This window comes from Mesoplodon mirus (assembly GCF_964341445.2).
Source record: "Mesoplodon mirus genome assembly, chromosome: 14".
Lineage (NCBI taxonomy): Eukaryota > Metazoa > Chordata > Mammalia > Artiodactyla > Ziphiidae > Mesoplodon > Mesoplodon mirus.
Window position 1 is genome coordinate 42,038,013 of NC_138990.1, and position 16,446 is coordinate 42,054,458.

At 40.9% G+C, this 16,446-nt stretch overlaps 1 pseudogene across 1 annotated transcript; it reads right to left on the reverse strand.

The window, feature by feature from the left end:
* Positions 1-4,798: 4,798 nt before the first annotated feature.
* LOC309815893 (5'-nucleotidase domain-containing protein 3-like) lies at positions 4,799-9,416 on the reverse strand (annotated as a pseudogene). The gene is made up of 2 exons: positions 9,242-9,416; positions 4,799-6,420 (listed from the first exon to the last, which is right to left on the reverse strand). The product of its transcript is annotated as a 5'-nucleotidase domain-containing protein 3-like (transcript).
* Positions 9,417-16,446: the final 7,030 nt, after the last annotated feature.

Below are 16,446 nucleotides of genomic sequence, written 5' to 3' on the forward strand. Positions count from 1 at the left end.
ATACCTTGAAGAGGTATACCAAAATTATATATTTATTTATTTATTTATTTATTTATTTATTTTTTTTTTTCTTTTTGCGGTATGCGGGCCTCTCACTGTTGTGGCCTCTCCCGTTGCGGAGCACAGGCTCCGGACGCGCAGGCCCAAAATTATATATTTAAAAAAAAAATCTAGTTTCTCTGAATTATGAGATAACTATTAATCTTTATTTTCTTTTTTGAATGTTCTGAATTTTGTTTCATACAAATATATTTCATAATTATATATAAATAATATAGATCCCATATATACATAATATAGATCCCAGGCCCTATTGAGAGGTGTGCCTTGGCTCCCTGGTCAGTATTCAAAGATGCTGCTCCTGTGTGCTCTCATAATTTCCAGTGCCTATAAATTTTTTTGCATTTATCCCTCTGCATTATAGTTTTCCTAATATATATCAGTCTTATCAACAAAACCATGTACATTTGAGGGCAAGCCCTTGACCTGATTCAACTTTGATTTTCCCTTATATGCCACCTGGCTTAGAGTTTATGCTCAGTCAATGTTTGCTGAATGAATAGATGCATAAATGAGTAGGTCTCATGGCTTCTAGAACTAAACCAGTCTTCAGAGTCTAGTTAGAAAGCCATCAGACAAGTGATACCTAACGTGCCCTTCATAATCCGGCTGTATCACACAAGACCCACAGTCTAGGATTCCCTGGAGGGGTTCCCTCAGGTACACACCAAGTGCTCGATACTCATTTGTTGAAAGAAAGAATAAAGAACTGAAAATGGATGACAATGAAGAGAAGAGATTATAACAGCACCAGCTCCATCCGAAGCAGAGGATGTAGTAAGGGCTGGCACCAAGATCTGAACATCACTCTGAAATTAAAAGTCACAGAAGTGAAGGAATCTTAGAGATCAAATAATCCATCTTTCTCATTTCACAGGTAAAGAGACGATGGCCCAAAGAGGAGAGATGATTTCCTAGAGACACAGGACAGTTTAGCAGCAGAATCTAGGCTGGAACCGGAATTCTCACCACTCCCTGCAAAGCTGCCTCTTTACTCAACCAGCGCCTGAGGTTTCTGTATATTTCAGCATGCTCTAGTTTTCTAGCTGGACAAATAGAAGGCAAAATCAGGATGTTCCCTATTCATCTGTTTGTCTCTTTTCCCTTCTTCCATCCACTTTATATGCTGTCTGAACCGAACCCCTTCCCAGAGCAACTGCCCCTCTGAAGGCAACCTGCAAGCATCCAGAGACCCAGCTGCCCCAGGTGGTGAATCTCACCTACCAGGGTTTTGTTCTGTTGAAGAAAAGCAAATCCTGCATCAGGCAACAAATACTTTCTGATTCTTGAATAATTGAAAGGCTGGGCCCCAAGCCGCAGCAGGCGAAGAACTGATTAGAAATGGAGAAGGGGTGGGGAAGGGGGGGACCAGCAGCCAGCATCCCGCCCTGGAGTTCGGGCACTCCACAGGGAAACCGCCTCCCTCAGGACCTGCTGCCAGGGCCCAGGCCTGTTTGTGGGACAGCGGGAAGAACTGTGCAACCACTCGCATCTTCCTAATTCCATAGCAAGCCTCTGTTTCTGCTACCAAATTAACCTCTATGGTGAAAGCAAGAAAACAGATATCACTTAATGTACCGCATCACTAAGCCTGTGAAAACTGATCAAAGGAATTGAAAGTATGACTCAAACAAATGTCTTCATATTATCTTCAGATGGACTATCAGTGAGAATAAGCCCATTTCTCAGCTCACATATGAGTACTGAGACAATACAGACCTTCTCCTCATTTTCATGCTCTCCTTGCCCAGGTCAGATGAAAAAGATAAACCACACCTCACATTAACAGCATTTTTCAGCCTTATAACCACAGCACCTCTTATATCCACTCAATGAGGCAGACAGAACAGAGATTTCTTTTATCCAGGGGAGATCGAAGAACACAATAGGAATTGGACCCAGGACCTGCAGCTCATGCTTGTGTTACCCTCTGGGACCAGCTCTCTCCAGTCTTATATGCGTCCTGCCCATGCTCTATATGGAACCACAGCCATTTCTACAAACTTCAGGTTCAACCAGATCATTCTTCTGTTACATCTATATTTTGTCAATAATTTCCCATCGCCCTCAAGATAGAGACCCAAGTGCTGAAGAGGGTTCAGGGCCTCCTCATTCCAGTCCGCCTTCAGGTTCTCAGCATATGCACGATGCCCCCCGCAGTGGGCATGACCCCAACCACAGCGACTTTGGCCCTCCTGGCCTCGGAAGTGCCAGAATCATGGCTCAGGTCCTTCACGTGTGTGTCCGCCAGGCCTGGAACATCCTCCCCTAGTAAGCTGTTCCTCACCCCTCAAGGCTTTGATCCCTAAGGCTCTCTAATCCCTAGGGAGGGGAAGCCCCTTGTCGTACATCCCTATAGCACCCTCTCCTCCCGGTTCGTCTCCCTCGTGATTCTGGCTCCAGGGCCCTCTTCTCCATCAGACTGTGAGCCCCATGATGTTACAGGATCACAACTGTCTGGGTCATGTCTATGAACCAGCACCTATTACAATGCCTGGCTCAGAGCAGGGCTTAGTAAATATTTGCTGAATGAACAAACTTTTTTAAATGGCTAAATAAAAAGCAAAAAGTGAAACAGAATCAAAATCAGGCTACTAAAAAGTCCTTACTGAGTATATTTGCATTCAGTTTTTATAATTGTTTAATGAATATTTATTTAGTGTCTGCTATGTGCCAGGAACTGCTCTAGGCACAGAGAAAACAACAGTGAAGAAAAAAGGCAAAAATCCTTGCACTCAAGGGGTGGCTTTTGTTAAAGGAGACAAAAAATGAAGAAAATAAATGAAAGGTATAGTTTGTTAAATGGTGCTTAGAACAACTGGAGGGGTGATAGAGGAGGAAACGGGATGTGTAAACATAGGTGCTGAGCACAGGTAGCTAAAGCTAATTCTCATGCTACCTAAGAAGTCCCCGAAGTCTGTGTTCCACTAAATTTCTTTTCTTTTTTATACAATTCCCCTAATGGTGTACATTTAATTAGCTTTCTATTTTAATGCTATTTTAGCTCATTCTGGGTTGATATATGGGTCAGGCATCATTTTTTCTCCCATCAAGTTATTTCCTTTGGATAAATTCCTAAACGGAGAATTATTTAATCAAATGTACATTTTTCAGACCTCGCAAGGCACTGTACTTCCATTTTGCTATCACAAATAATTTTAGAAACTTATAAGGCCACAAGCAAAAACCACTTTCATCATAGCATCAGCAGGGATGAGAACTATTGCTGCTTGTTTGTTTACCGTTGTTATTTTAGTAGATGTGAAAATAGTATTTCAAGGTTCCTTTCATTTGTTCCTCTTCGATTCTCCCATTTTTAGTTTTACAGTCTGATTGCCCGAGTACAAAGTAGTGTTTCTCTACCTCGTGGACAAGCATGACTGTGTTTCCTAAACTCGAGATCTTTGCATTTTCACAAGAGAGCAAAGGCTGCGTGAAAGGCCAAGACAGGAAAAGAGATTCCACAGAATGACCAGGCTTTTCCATTAAGACAACTAGATCATGAAAGCTACTAGAGATGAAGTATGAAAAAGGGTGATAGGGTTCTGACCATGTTGGCAACATGTCAAATACTTAAATATCAAATACTTAAGGCAAATAAGCAATAATCACATACAATAGTAAGAACTAAAGTTGTGACGGTTCTCAAGCACTTATAGAACATCTATTCCTTGTGACCAGTTGAAGAAGACCTCAAAGGTAATGTTTTTTGCTCTTTATTTGCCTTTTTTTTTCTTTTTCTGGTAATACACATTTTAATAAGATTGTAACACACCCGGTAGGGGTCACGGCGTGGCACTTCATCACAAGGACATTTTTTTGGTTTCATTTTCCATCCTCCAATGATCACCTTCAAGCAATACACGGGTAACAGTTTCAGGTAAAATAAAGTCCTGGGAGACGCACAACAAATGCACCGGCGTTTGTCTTCTGACCTGTTCATTTCTCGCAGCCTCATTCTACAAAGTCTGTTCTGCTGGCTGGAATTTAACCAGAAGCTCTTCTCTCTTTGCCCTCCTTTTCTGGGGAAAAGAGTGAACCTGCCCATCACTTGGGGCACAATGGTCCTTCCCCTGCAGGGGGCAGGACACAGAAAACGGATACTGAGGACAATCAAGGCCAAGGACTTGCAACTTCTCTTGTTCTTTCTCACGAAAGACTTCCAGAGAGGCTGAATCTGCTTTCAAGTGAGGCACCAGAGTGCCAAAGCCCTAGTACCAGAAGATATCTGGGAACTGGCTGTCATCTAGGGGACCGTCTCTGCTGCTGACATCGTGGTATGCTATCGGAGCGCTCGCTCAAGCATCAGCTTTCTGTGAGCAGTTCACAGGTGCACATCACTGGGCCCCTGCACTGCCTGTGAATGTTCAGTTTTTCCATGCATTGTCCATGGAGGAGTCAAGAAGAGTTTCAAAACGTCACCTGCTGGAATCCAGAGATGGTATCAAGAAGCCTCCCCATCCCAGAAAATCTGACGCCTATTACGGTACCTTAGTAAACAAGAAGGCTGATCACAGAGTGTTGACAGGAAGCCAGCCGCTGTCCCCACATGTACAGGAAGGCAGTCCCCGTGGGCTGCTAGCTCCTGTCTTCACGAGCTGGGGGGTATCCTCCATAATGTACAAAACAGATATCACAAGGCATGTCTGTAAGCGACAGTCACATCCACACAAAGTCTGCCCAGTGCGGGGCCGCCGCTGGTCCTGGCTTTTCGCGCCCAGCGTGGCTGGGCCACTGGCTACTTGGCCTGGGCCTCCTGCAGGAGTGGCAGCCTGGTGGCCAGGGGCCTGTCGGACCAGGCAGGAAGTTCGTGCTGCAGTGGGATCCTCCAGGGGTAGAACATGTAGCTGATGTCATAGCTCAGGCGGCAGCTCAGGGATGCCACATAGATGGCGGCAAATCGCGACAGGCGCCGCAGGAAGTGCGTGGGGTTCTGGTCTATGCGGAACAAGCTTCCAAACTGGGTGCTGAAGGAACCTTTGGTCATTTCTCTCAACTCCTTCCTCTCCTTTTTCCACTGCTGCCAAACCAGCTGTGACTCTGCATCTCTGTGAACCTGCATCTGCTCCAATAACCCAGTCAAGGTCTGTAGCCAGGTAATTGTTTGAATGTACTGTTCCATGTTCATGATTCTGAGCTCAGATCTCAATTCCAGGATAATTGCACCCGTTCACCAGCCATGCTGGTGTCAAGTCCACCAGGTCACTGTATATATGGTCACCAAAATACAACACTTTGGATCCCCTCCATCCAGTAAGCTTCAAAAATTCATATAAATTGCCCTGCTTATAAATCTGGCCTTTCTGCAATGTGTAGATTTTATCCTAGAGTAAGACACCTTTCACATTCACCTTTCGGAAGGGACTCCACTTATCACTAAAGAAGTTTGGCTTCTCCGCCTGAACAATGACCACATCAAACAGGTCCCTCCAGTCTTGTCCAACAGTATACCTCATCCCTTCATCCACAAAGCTCCTGGGGCTATTGGTGATGAGAAACATCTTCTTGCCATGATCAGCCAGTTTGGCCAACACTGCACGGGTCCGCTCAGGGTAGCAGATGTACTTTTCAATATCTGCTTCAACTGCTCTGTACATGATTCCTTTGGTGTGCACCTCCCGAATTGAATCCTTGACGTCTCTGTACAGGTGCACAGGCTCATAGTCGATGTTGTTCTTCAGAAAGTACTCGTTCACACAGGACAGCAGGGTCATCTCGGGCAGGGAGAAGATGTCCATGAACATGGACATGATGTCATGGTGTTTCCATGGGAACTCTCATAAAAGTTGGTCATCTGTTCCAAAGGCACGTGGGAGCCCTGGTACATTTCAGTGACTTCCTTATCAGGGACCATGCTGAGGCCTCTGTAGACAGTTCCCAGATGGATGTAATGAAAAGCACTGGTCTTCATCAAGACCGACTGCTGCACGTCATAATGCAGTCCACGGATTGCAAAGTTTGGGTCATACTCATACTTCCTGATTTCCATGGGATACCTGTGTTTGTTGATGAGAAGGTCGGAGCGGCATTAAATATCAGTGTGTGGAGGTGCTTGGAATAAAACACCAAGGTGTACTCATAATCAAAGCCGTAGATTTCAATGTCCGACAGGCTCATCTCATTGTTTGAGAAGATGGCATCTGGATTCAACAGTTGCTCATAACTGAAGTAACCAATTCTTCCGTGCTCCTCTTCGCCTCCCGGTAGTGCTCCCAAAGGTAGCGCTTCATGTCTGGGGCGGTCCCAGGTGCCGTGCATAAGGGACCCGTGCGGGGCCCACGTGCGACCGCCCCCGAGCCACAGTCTGGCAGCCGCCCCCGCCCTTGCACTGGCCCCATGAGTCACCGCAGCCGCCTGCCGCTGCCCCACCGCAAGTGGCGCCTCAGGCTATTTGCCTTTGTTGAGTAAAGATTTTCCAGTTTATATCCTGGAGGCTTGATTATTCAGATTATTTCTGTATAGCTGAATAAATTAGTAAGTAAAGGCCTTTTTGGTTAATTATTTCATTTAGAAAATTATATTAAATAGCTATTTAGATCACTCATTGCTCTATTTCATTCTTATGTTATCGTTAATATGTAATCTAACCAATCAGATGTTAGATTCATTTTCACTTTCAAAGATAGTAATTGGACATTTCAACTGCTAATTTAAGTTTACTGTCAAATAGGAGACACTTTGGACAATTTATGTTTTTTTATTGTCTGGCATATTTGTTCTTTTGACATCAACTAGTTATCATGTCTTTTGATTTCAACTAGATTTTATTTGTATTCCTTTTTAAATGTAGCATAATTTACGTATGACATTGACCATTTTGATGTGCAATTCTATCAGTTTAACACATCAGGTTACAAATAATGTAACAGCTACCAGGGTCAAGATTTAGAACTGTCCCATCTCCTTCAAAAAATGTCCTTATGCCCCTTGGCAATCAAGCTCTCCCTCTATTTTCAGCCCCTGGCAACTACTGATCCGTTTTTGCCTTTTCCAGATTATCATGTAAATAGAATCATAAAATATGCAACCTTTTGAGTCTGGCTTCTTTTGTTTGGCAGAATGCATTCAAGATTCATCCAGGGTGTTACACGCTTCAGTACTTTTCGCTGCAGAATAGTGTTCCTTTACATGGATGTGCCACAGTTTGTTTATCCACTTATTAAAGTGCATTTTGAGTTGTTTTCGGTTTAGAGAAATGGTGAACCAAGCTGCTATAGACATCCAGTCACAGGCCTTTCTGTGATCATGTTTTCATTTCTCTTGGGTAAATATCTAGGAGTGGCATTTCTGGGTTGTTCAGTGACTTATAAAAAATTGCTAAATGGTTGTACATTTTGCATTCCCACCAGCAAGATATGAGAATTCCAGTCACTTAACATGCTTATCACCTCTTGATATTGTCTGATATTTTTATTTTAGCCTTTGTATTAGGTGTGTAGCAGTGTCTCATTGTGATTTTAATTTGCATTTTTCTGATGACTAATGAAGATGAACAACTTCTCCTGGGCTTATTTGTCATCCCTGTGTTTTGGTGAAGTGTCTTCAAATATTCTTCCATGTTTAATTGGTTGGATGTTTTCCTATTATTGAATTTCCAGAGCAATTTATATATTTTGGATACAAGTCCTTTCTGTTTCGCCAATATCTCCTCTTAGCCCATGGCTTGTCTTTTCATTTTCGTAACAGTATCGTTTGCAAAACAGAAGTTTTTCATTGTGAAGAATTCCAATTTATATTCCTTTTAAACAGTGTGTGTGGTTTTTGTCCTATCTCTTTTTGCTCCTTGCACCACCATCAGTGATCATTGTACAACAGATTTGTTTTGGTCTATTTCACAAAGCACACGCAGTTGCCGCTTCATCTGCTTAACATCAAGGGAACAAGTATGAGGACATGGGATGAGCATTGAACTGAGAGTCAGGATGTCTAGATTCCTATTTTGTCAGTGGTTTGCTATCAACTGTGAGCTAATTATTTAAATTCTTTAGGCCTCCATTTCTTCATCTCACATTAGAAATAAAACCCAACTTACCCATTTCAGGAATGGTGAGGATATAGTGAGATAAAAGATGCAAAAGTACTTTCAAAGTGCTGGAAGGATGCTACATGCATTGTATTTTCCTCTTCCAAGAGCCTTGTGTCAACTTTGACAGTCACACTGGACCCACATTACAAAGGTACCTCTATAACTACAAATATAAAGCTCTAATATACTTTGTGTACCCAGTACTTCCCTCTTTCACTCTAGAATACCCTTTGGTAACTTCAAATTTCTTTTCACACTCTTATATCCATCTTTAAAATTCTATATATTTAATACTGGATAATCTTCAGATTTCATTTCAGAAACTTGTAATTTTTATTTTTTTCAAAAAGAAACGCTCTAACCAGCAATAGAATTGAGTAAGATTCCTTCCCTTGGACATTTGGCAGAAACATCTTCTTTCATGAAATAGTGGTGTTATCCAACAATGGAGCATGACTTTTTTTCTTCTCTCTCTCAAGGGAGGAAACTGAAGTATAGCACAAGATTAAATATTCTCTAGGATATGTACAGTCCCTTTTCCAGTAAAAATAGGTAAAGAAAAGGATATTTCTGTGCACAGGAATATTTGTGTTTAGGAATTTTAGCTGTAAGCTTCTAAAAATTCAAACTGTCTAGGAAAGGAATAAATTTTTTTAAAGGTTTAGTCTATATAACCATAGGGAGTTGATAATTTGTTACTTTCATGAAGTATTTAAAATCTTTATTTAACATTTTGAATTTAAAAAATTAAAAAGGCTTCTTTATCAGTTATGTAGCTAATTTTGGTAAAACTGCTGTTAGTCTATTTTGGGAAATAGGTAAATCTTACAGTGAATTCGTAAAAACCAAATAAGTCAAGTCCAGAATAATTGCTTTTTTTTTTTTTTTTTTTTTTGCGGTACACGGACCTCTCACTGTTGTGGCCTCTCCCGTTGTGGAGCACAGGCTCCGGACGCGCAGGCCCAGTGGCCGTGGCTCACGGGCCTAGCTGCTCCGCGGCATGTGGGATCTTCCCGGACCGGGGCACGAACCCGTGTCCCCTGCATTGGCAGGTGGACTCTCAACCACTGCGCCACCAGGGAAGCCCCAGAATAACTGCCTTAAAATGAAGGTCAAATTATGTCACCACTCTGGTCAATGGCTTTGCCATCTTACTCAGAGTGACAGCCAATTCCAAGGGTCCACTCTCCCCCACCTCCCTGATGTCAGCTCCTGTCACTCTCCCCTCTTGCCTTCCCCACTCCAGTTTACTGGCCTTCTGTTCCTTGTTCATTTCAGCTCTTGTGTTCTCACTGGTGCCCTCTGCCTGGAGTGCCCTTCTCCCAACCATCGCATGGTTCATTCCTGGTACAGGACCCGCTACATAATTTGTTTGGCCCAGTATAAAATGAAATGTATTTTGTTAAAAAATTATTAAGAATCTAAGATGGCAACAGCAGAGTATTAAATCAAGTGTGGCTACATAGGTAAGTACACCCACAAAGCCTGCCCTGCCTGGTTCCTTGATTCCTTCATATCTCTGTTTCAAAGTCACCTTGTCTTAGAGAAGTTGTCTTTCTGTCCATTCTATATGAAAGAGTTACCCCTAGCATGTTGGCCCTTTTATTTTATTTTTATTTTATTTATTGATTACTCGATTGTCTACCTTTCTCCAGTGGGATATAAAGTCCTTACATGCTGTATCACCCAGAGCATAAGACATACCCAGCATATAACACAGTAGCCACTCAAATATTTGTCAACTGAATGACTAAAGGAGTAAATGAGAAGTAATAAAAATCCAAAGGCATATGAATAAAAAAAGTCAAGAGACAGACCAGATTTTAAAACAGTAAATATAAAAACTGTATTTGCATGTATGGGGAGAGGCTCAGATTTGGAAATTCAAATTTAGGAAAAAGGAGAATGGACTCAGCCTCAGTTCTTACATTAGCTGGTTCTGTGACTTTGGAAAGGTGTCTCAATCCCTCTGAATCCCAAGCTGTCACCAGTGCAGTAAGGGGCCTTCCAACACTTCATTCTGTGACTTTATGGAACAGTCTCAAATGTGACAGTATAATATAATAATCTGATTAGTTGAAGATATTTTCTATACATGTGGGTCAAAAAACAAAAACAGGATGCTCTTTGGATGACTGGTCTAGCATTTCTCCAGTCTTCTCCTTCAATGTGACGGTCCACTTACGAATATGTATGGTATCCAGTATACATATATACTGTAAGATATATTGTGGCCTCACAAAATCATTTTTCCCGAGAGAAAAAGAGCTCTGTTTTGAGGAGTAGCTAGAATTCTTATAAATAGCTTATTATGTATCAGAGTTTGGGTGACTTGGCCATTTAAACTCTTAAATTGATGACATTCATGTGTTTATTCGAATCCACAGGCTGTCATATGTTAGTTCTTTAAGAAGAGTTGCAAATCTAACTGTGGAGGTCCCCAGGCCCGCACACTTCTCCTCACTCCTTTTGGGGACATTCTGGGGTATCTACTGCTGAATCCATTGTGGAAAACAGAGTCTTCATTTAATATGCCAAGCTCCCTTTTGATATTATTAATTCGAAAAATCATGAAGAAATGTTGTGATCATAAATTCTCCCAGCATAGAGGATGTTGAAAAAAAACCCCACAAAACACTATAATGCCTTCTGGCTCTGTATGTGTCTGTGTTGAAAAATATTTGTTTTCCAAATCTCAGCCTCTATCCTTTTTGGTCAATAGTTGTGCCTAGTATTTGCTCTGTAGTTTGTTTTTCATGTCCATTTTGCTTGGGATAATGTCCTATGTCTTTTTTATTCTTCTGATTCTTTTTCCTCTACTCATTGTGCTTTTTTAGCAAAGAAGCAAACTGATTTCTTCCCCTAGAATCCACATTAATCCTTCCCACTGAAAGATTTCTGATGTGCTTTTATCACTATTTTTAAATAATCCCCATATTCTATCTGATAGGAGAGCAAGATGGACCCCCATCACATAAGAATACACAGAGGCAAAATGAACTAAAAGTGAAACCCAATACAGATGTTAAGAGCACAGCTATAGCCTTGGTCAATTGAATAAGGAAGGGCTTAGGAGTCCTATAAATCTCAGTACAAGGTTAGAATAGGACTTACCACCAGGCTCCACTGATGCTGAAGTCTTGATAGCCTCTTGATTATGAATCCTACTTCTAGGGGCAAGGATTATAGTTCCTTATTGGGCAGCCCCAGTTATAACAGTTAGGGAAATCTGAATATAGGAAATTTGCTTCATCATCAAAAAGGCAGGTTAGACAGAGCAGAGCTTAGTGAATTAAAGATAAGTTATCATTGAATGTCTTCTTGCTCAGACAGTAAGGACAAAGTAAGAATAAAAAGCACTGTATGTACATATTATTCCCAATTGTGCTACCAGCATGCAAAAAGCATCTGAGAAGCATGAAAATCCAGAACATCCCATGGACATCCCATAAATGAATGTGCACATATAGATTCAGGGACATCAAGGATGATTTCCTGTCTATGAAAAACACCTCCTTCTCTCCTTCCTGAAGGTTTGGATAAAAGCATAAGAAATCTTCCTACAACAAAAAATTAAAAGAGAGATTTGGCCACCTGGGATAGAAGAAAAAACCTCTGTGGTAGGAACTGGAAGATCTGTTTCCAATCCCAACCATTTCACTAACCAGCTTGAGTAAGTTTCTCGTAGACCCTTTGTACCAACACTTCTGTCAGCTAAACACCATGGGTGGGACTCACCCAGCTGACATCAGGTGGGACAGAAGAATCACCCAGCCGAGCCCTTCTCAAATGTTTGAAGAACAACACTGCCTCAAAATTATACAATTATATATAATTATTATAATTATATATAAAAATAGGTGCTGTTTGAAGCTACTAAATTTTGGAGTAACTTGTTACACAGTAATAGGTAACTGAAACTGAATTTTGTACTGGAAGCAGGTGCTGTTAGAACACAATCCTAAAGCACGTGGCATTGGCTTTGGAGTGGAGATGTGGGTGCAAGGTAGAAGAGCTTGGATGAGACTGTTGGTAAATTGTCAAATGACAAAAGGAAAAATGTTTTTGGAGCCTGGAGAAAAGAGGTAGTGGTAGAAAGTTCAGCGAAACTGTTGCCTATAGTAATGTAGAAAATAGAAAAACTAATGAACCGTTAGATCAGGCTAAAGAGATTTCCAGACATCAAAAGTAGCAACTGGTTTATTTTTACTTTATGTGACAAAATGCCATAGAGAGTATTTAGATTAAATACGAAAATGTACAATTTTCAAGCAGATTTTAGAGGAAATACAAGGAAGCCAAGACTTGCTGTTTCCAAAACAAAAGTGTTTTCCATTCCCAGCGTCTCTGGATGGTAAAATAATCTCAAAGTAAGAAATGGTCTCAGGGTAAAGATCTTAAGGTTGTTGCTATAAGACCTTTGTTGAGACTCAGAAGGATTTAAGGGTATGCATAGTAGGACTGATAAAAATCTTAAGGAAATGCCTAGTGGATTCTCTTTGGTAGGAAAGGAGCCTTTAAGAATCTAAGGGTTAAATGTTGTAAAATCTTTTATCTAGATAAAAAGGTGTCAAGAATCTTGAAGGCTTTGTCCCATAGCACCCTGTGTCACAACAAGCCAGAGAAGAGCTTACCTGGAAGATAATTGTGAGTATGATTTTGATCTAATGGAATTAACCCCAAAAAGAGTCCTGCAAACACACAAAGAGAGTTTTAAGAGAAATGTACTATAGAAGCAGTTAGCTGAGTGGACACAGTCCAGAATGAAAAGAGACCTTTGTACCCACAAAGGAAGCAGACTGAGAAAAACTACCTAGCCAAGCATAGGTCATTTGCTATATAAAAGAAAGGATGACTCGGAAGGTAAAACCAAGAGCCCAAAGAAGAGAGAAAGGAACCAGGGAGAATCATACCCAGGGAGGAAGACTGGGCCGAATCAAGGAAGTGGCAACAAGTACACAGTTCCATTTTATACGTAGTTGGATTTCCGAATTGGTCTAGACCAGTGACTGCTATGTGCCTCCTATTCCCAGCTGTTTGGATGAGAATGTCTGTTATATTTATCCTCTTCCTGTATCACCACTGTCTGTTGGCTGTGAAGCGGCAGATAACTCATCTCTTTATTCAACATGTTCAACTTCTAGACTGACTTACATAACAATATTCTGAACCTCAGCTTGAGCCTCAAGCTAGAATTGGGTGAGAATTTTGAAGGTCTTGGGAGATGTAAATGTATTTGCATGTGGAAGAAATATTAATGGTCTGTGGCCAAAAGGTGGACTGTGATAGGTGAAAGGTGGTCACAATTTCTTTGATACTCCTCCCCTGGAAGGCTGGAGTCTAATATTCTTCCCTTCTAATCTGAGCTGGCCTCCTTGACTTGTTTGATAGAATCCAGCAGAATTGACATTCTGGGAATTTTGAGACTAAATCATATAAAGTCTTGAATTTTTCATCTATGTGGCCTCTTGGGACACTTTCTGGGAACCAGGAACCACCATGCTGGAGAGGACACATGTAGGCATCAAGATGACGTCTCCACTTAGCACAGTCCTCCAGCTCAGACATAGCATGGAGCTCTCTTGGACCCGTGGACCAGCCCATCCACCAGCTGTATATTACAGAGTGACCTCAGTCAATGCTGTGTGGAGTAAAAGAGTTGCCCAGCTAAGCCCTGCCTGAATGTCTGAATCACAAAATTGTGAGAAAAAAAAATATTTTTATTTAAAGCTGTTGTGTTTGGGGAGGATGAATTGTTTTGCAGCAGTAGATAACCAGAACAAAATCTCTTCCTCTTTCTGGGTCTCAGTTTCCTCACCAACAAAATGTGAGATTTGAATCAGACCTCTAAGTTTCTTCAAATTTTAACAAAAATAGCAAAATAACACATAACTATTTTTGTTAAACTGCCATAATTTTACTTATAAAACATCTATAAATAGTAAGCATTACAAATTATGTCACTTTTGACTAAAATGTCAGAAGTAGAGTTAAAACACTGGGGCATTATTGTCAATACACACCAACCACCATTCTGGCTGAAGATAGGTTAGCAAGGTTAACATTTTTATAGAGAGACAAACTGATTTCTCCTCAATGATTCTCCACAGGGGCTGGCTAAATGCACTCAAATTACTTAATATCTAAAACAGCAAAGTCTTTCAAACAAAATTTACCTTGAACAAGGCGTATGAAAATTGATCCAGAAAATTAATTCCTATCTGCAAACACATCAGTGACTATGTATATATGTATGGGTAAACGCATATACTTCTGCCTACCCATTTAGCACAGTAGGTCTTAACTCAGAGTCTACGTACCCTCAAGGAGTCCAAGGATAGAGTTCAGGTGGTTCACATATTTTCAATGGAAAAAATTACGTATTTATTTTCCCTAACCTTTAACTGAATTTAGCATTAACTTCAATTATGCATGCAGGTAGCAAACCAGAAAAGTATTAGCAGTATCTGTGATTTTTGTTACCGGTAGCAGTCACCAATATTTTCATATCACATAACAGTTGTTGCAGATATCTCTAATTATCATTTATGCTCATCACAACTTTGTAGCGTTATTAATCCCACTGATAGAGTCACTACTGAATGCATTAATAAAGATATATGTATGTTATTAATGTATGAATCCTACTATATCATAAATTCACTTGATATTTTAATATTTTATCATAATTGGTTTCCTTTTTAATGCTATGTTTTAAAATTTATGTATATTTTAAAAATTATTCTGAAAAAGGATCCATAGGCTTCTCTAAGTCTAGAGAAGGGGCCGATGGCACCAAAAGGTTAAAAACCCCTCACCGGCCTCTCCAGCCAGCCAGCACACACCAAGCCCCTGCCACGGGCCCAGCGTGGTCCTGGAGATAGACACACTAATACACTAGTTTTCTCTCATGCTTTGCTTCCGCTTCCTGTTTCCTACGTTAGTTGCTCTGAATATCAGCCCCTGACTTAGGCCCCTATCTCGCTTCTGGCCTCCTCATTCTTCACAGATTATTTGGCCTCATACTTCATTACAGAGAAATTGGAACTTCCTCATTTTATCTATGTCCATTGATTCTATTGCTACCTATATGCTGTTCTCTCTCGAATATATAAATTTCCAAATCTCATGTCTCTTTTGAATTTGAATTCTACCTGCCTGCTCATCCTGAATATCCTCCGCACACTTCAAATTAAACAGGATCATTCATTGCCCATTCCTGCCATCACAAGCTCTGACTCGCTCACACCTAGGCACAGATGGTGACAACAGTTCTATGCATTAGACTCTTTGGTGCCATAACTGTACTTAACTCCCTCTCCCTCATCCCCAAATTGTAATATTTAATTTGTCCCTTTAAATATTTCTGAAATCCACTTCTCTTACTTGACCCAGACCCTGCTCAATTCTAGCCATGACCATTGTAATAATCTTTTAAAGAATCTCCTGGTTTCTAGTATCTCACTGTCTTCAGTCCAACTAGAATTATCCTTCTAGAACTCAAATTAAGCCATCTCACTTTCCACCTTAAAAGCTGTATTGCCTAGATCAGTGAGCCTCACCTGGGTGATTTTTTAAAGCACAGGTTGCTGGGCCCCACCCGCAAGGTATCTGATCCAGTAAGTTTGTAGTGGGGCCTGGAAATTCACGTTTCTAACCCATTCCCAGGTGAGGCTGCTGCTGCTCAGGAAGCTACCCTTGAGAATTACTGGCCCAAACCAGTAAAACTGTTTGCTTTGTAGTTCTTCCAAGAAAAAATGTTTCAGTACCACCCTCCTAAATATGTAGGCCTATTTATTTATACATTATATCTTCAATGCATGTTCTAGTGCACTAAACATAGTGGGTACATCATGAAACACACTAAAAATCATCATAAAAAGATGAGATCAAAACAAATAGAAAGTTCAAGATTATTCTTCCTGCATCCAAATGGACCGTGTTGTTCACCCTGCATCAGAGGATTCTGGGAGGGATAAAGATTAAGAATAAGCCCATGACTTGAGATGCAAAGTCTTATCCTCAGTTTTTCTGGTCAATTATAGCCAGCCTGCGTTCTCTCTAATCCTGGCTCCAGACCATACATTACAACCTTAGGAAATTTCCTTAACCTCTCTAAGCCTCTGTGTCTTCCTCTGGAAAATGGAGATAATGTTAGTAACTACCTGGGATTGTTCTTAGGATTAAATAAATTCATATGCATAAAGAAGTCCCTAGCATATAATAAATGTTTGGTTAATGTTGACTATCATGATTGCTCCCGGTTAGACACGTTATGCTATAACCATGCTGATCAATTCACTGTTCCCTGAATAAACATCTACAACTCAATGTCTTTGCTCATGTTGTATCCTCTACCT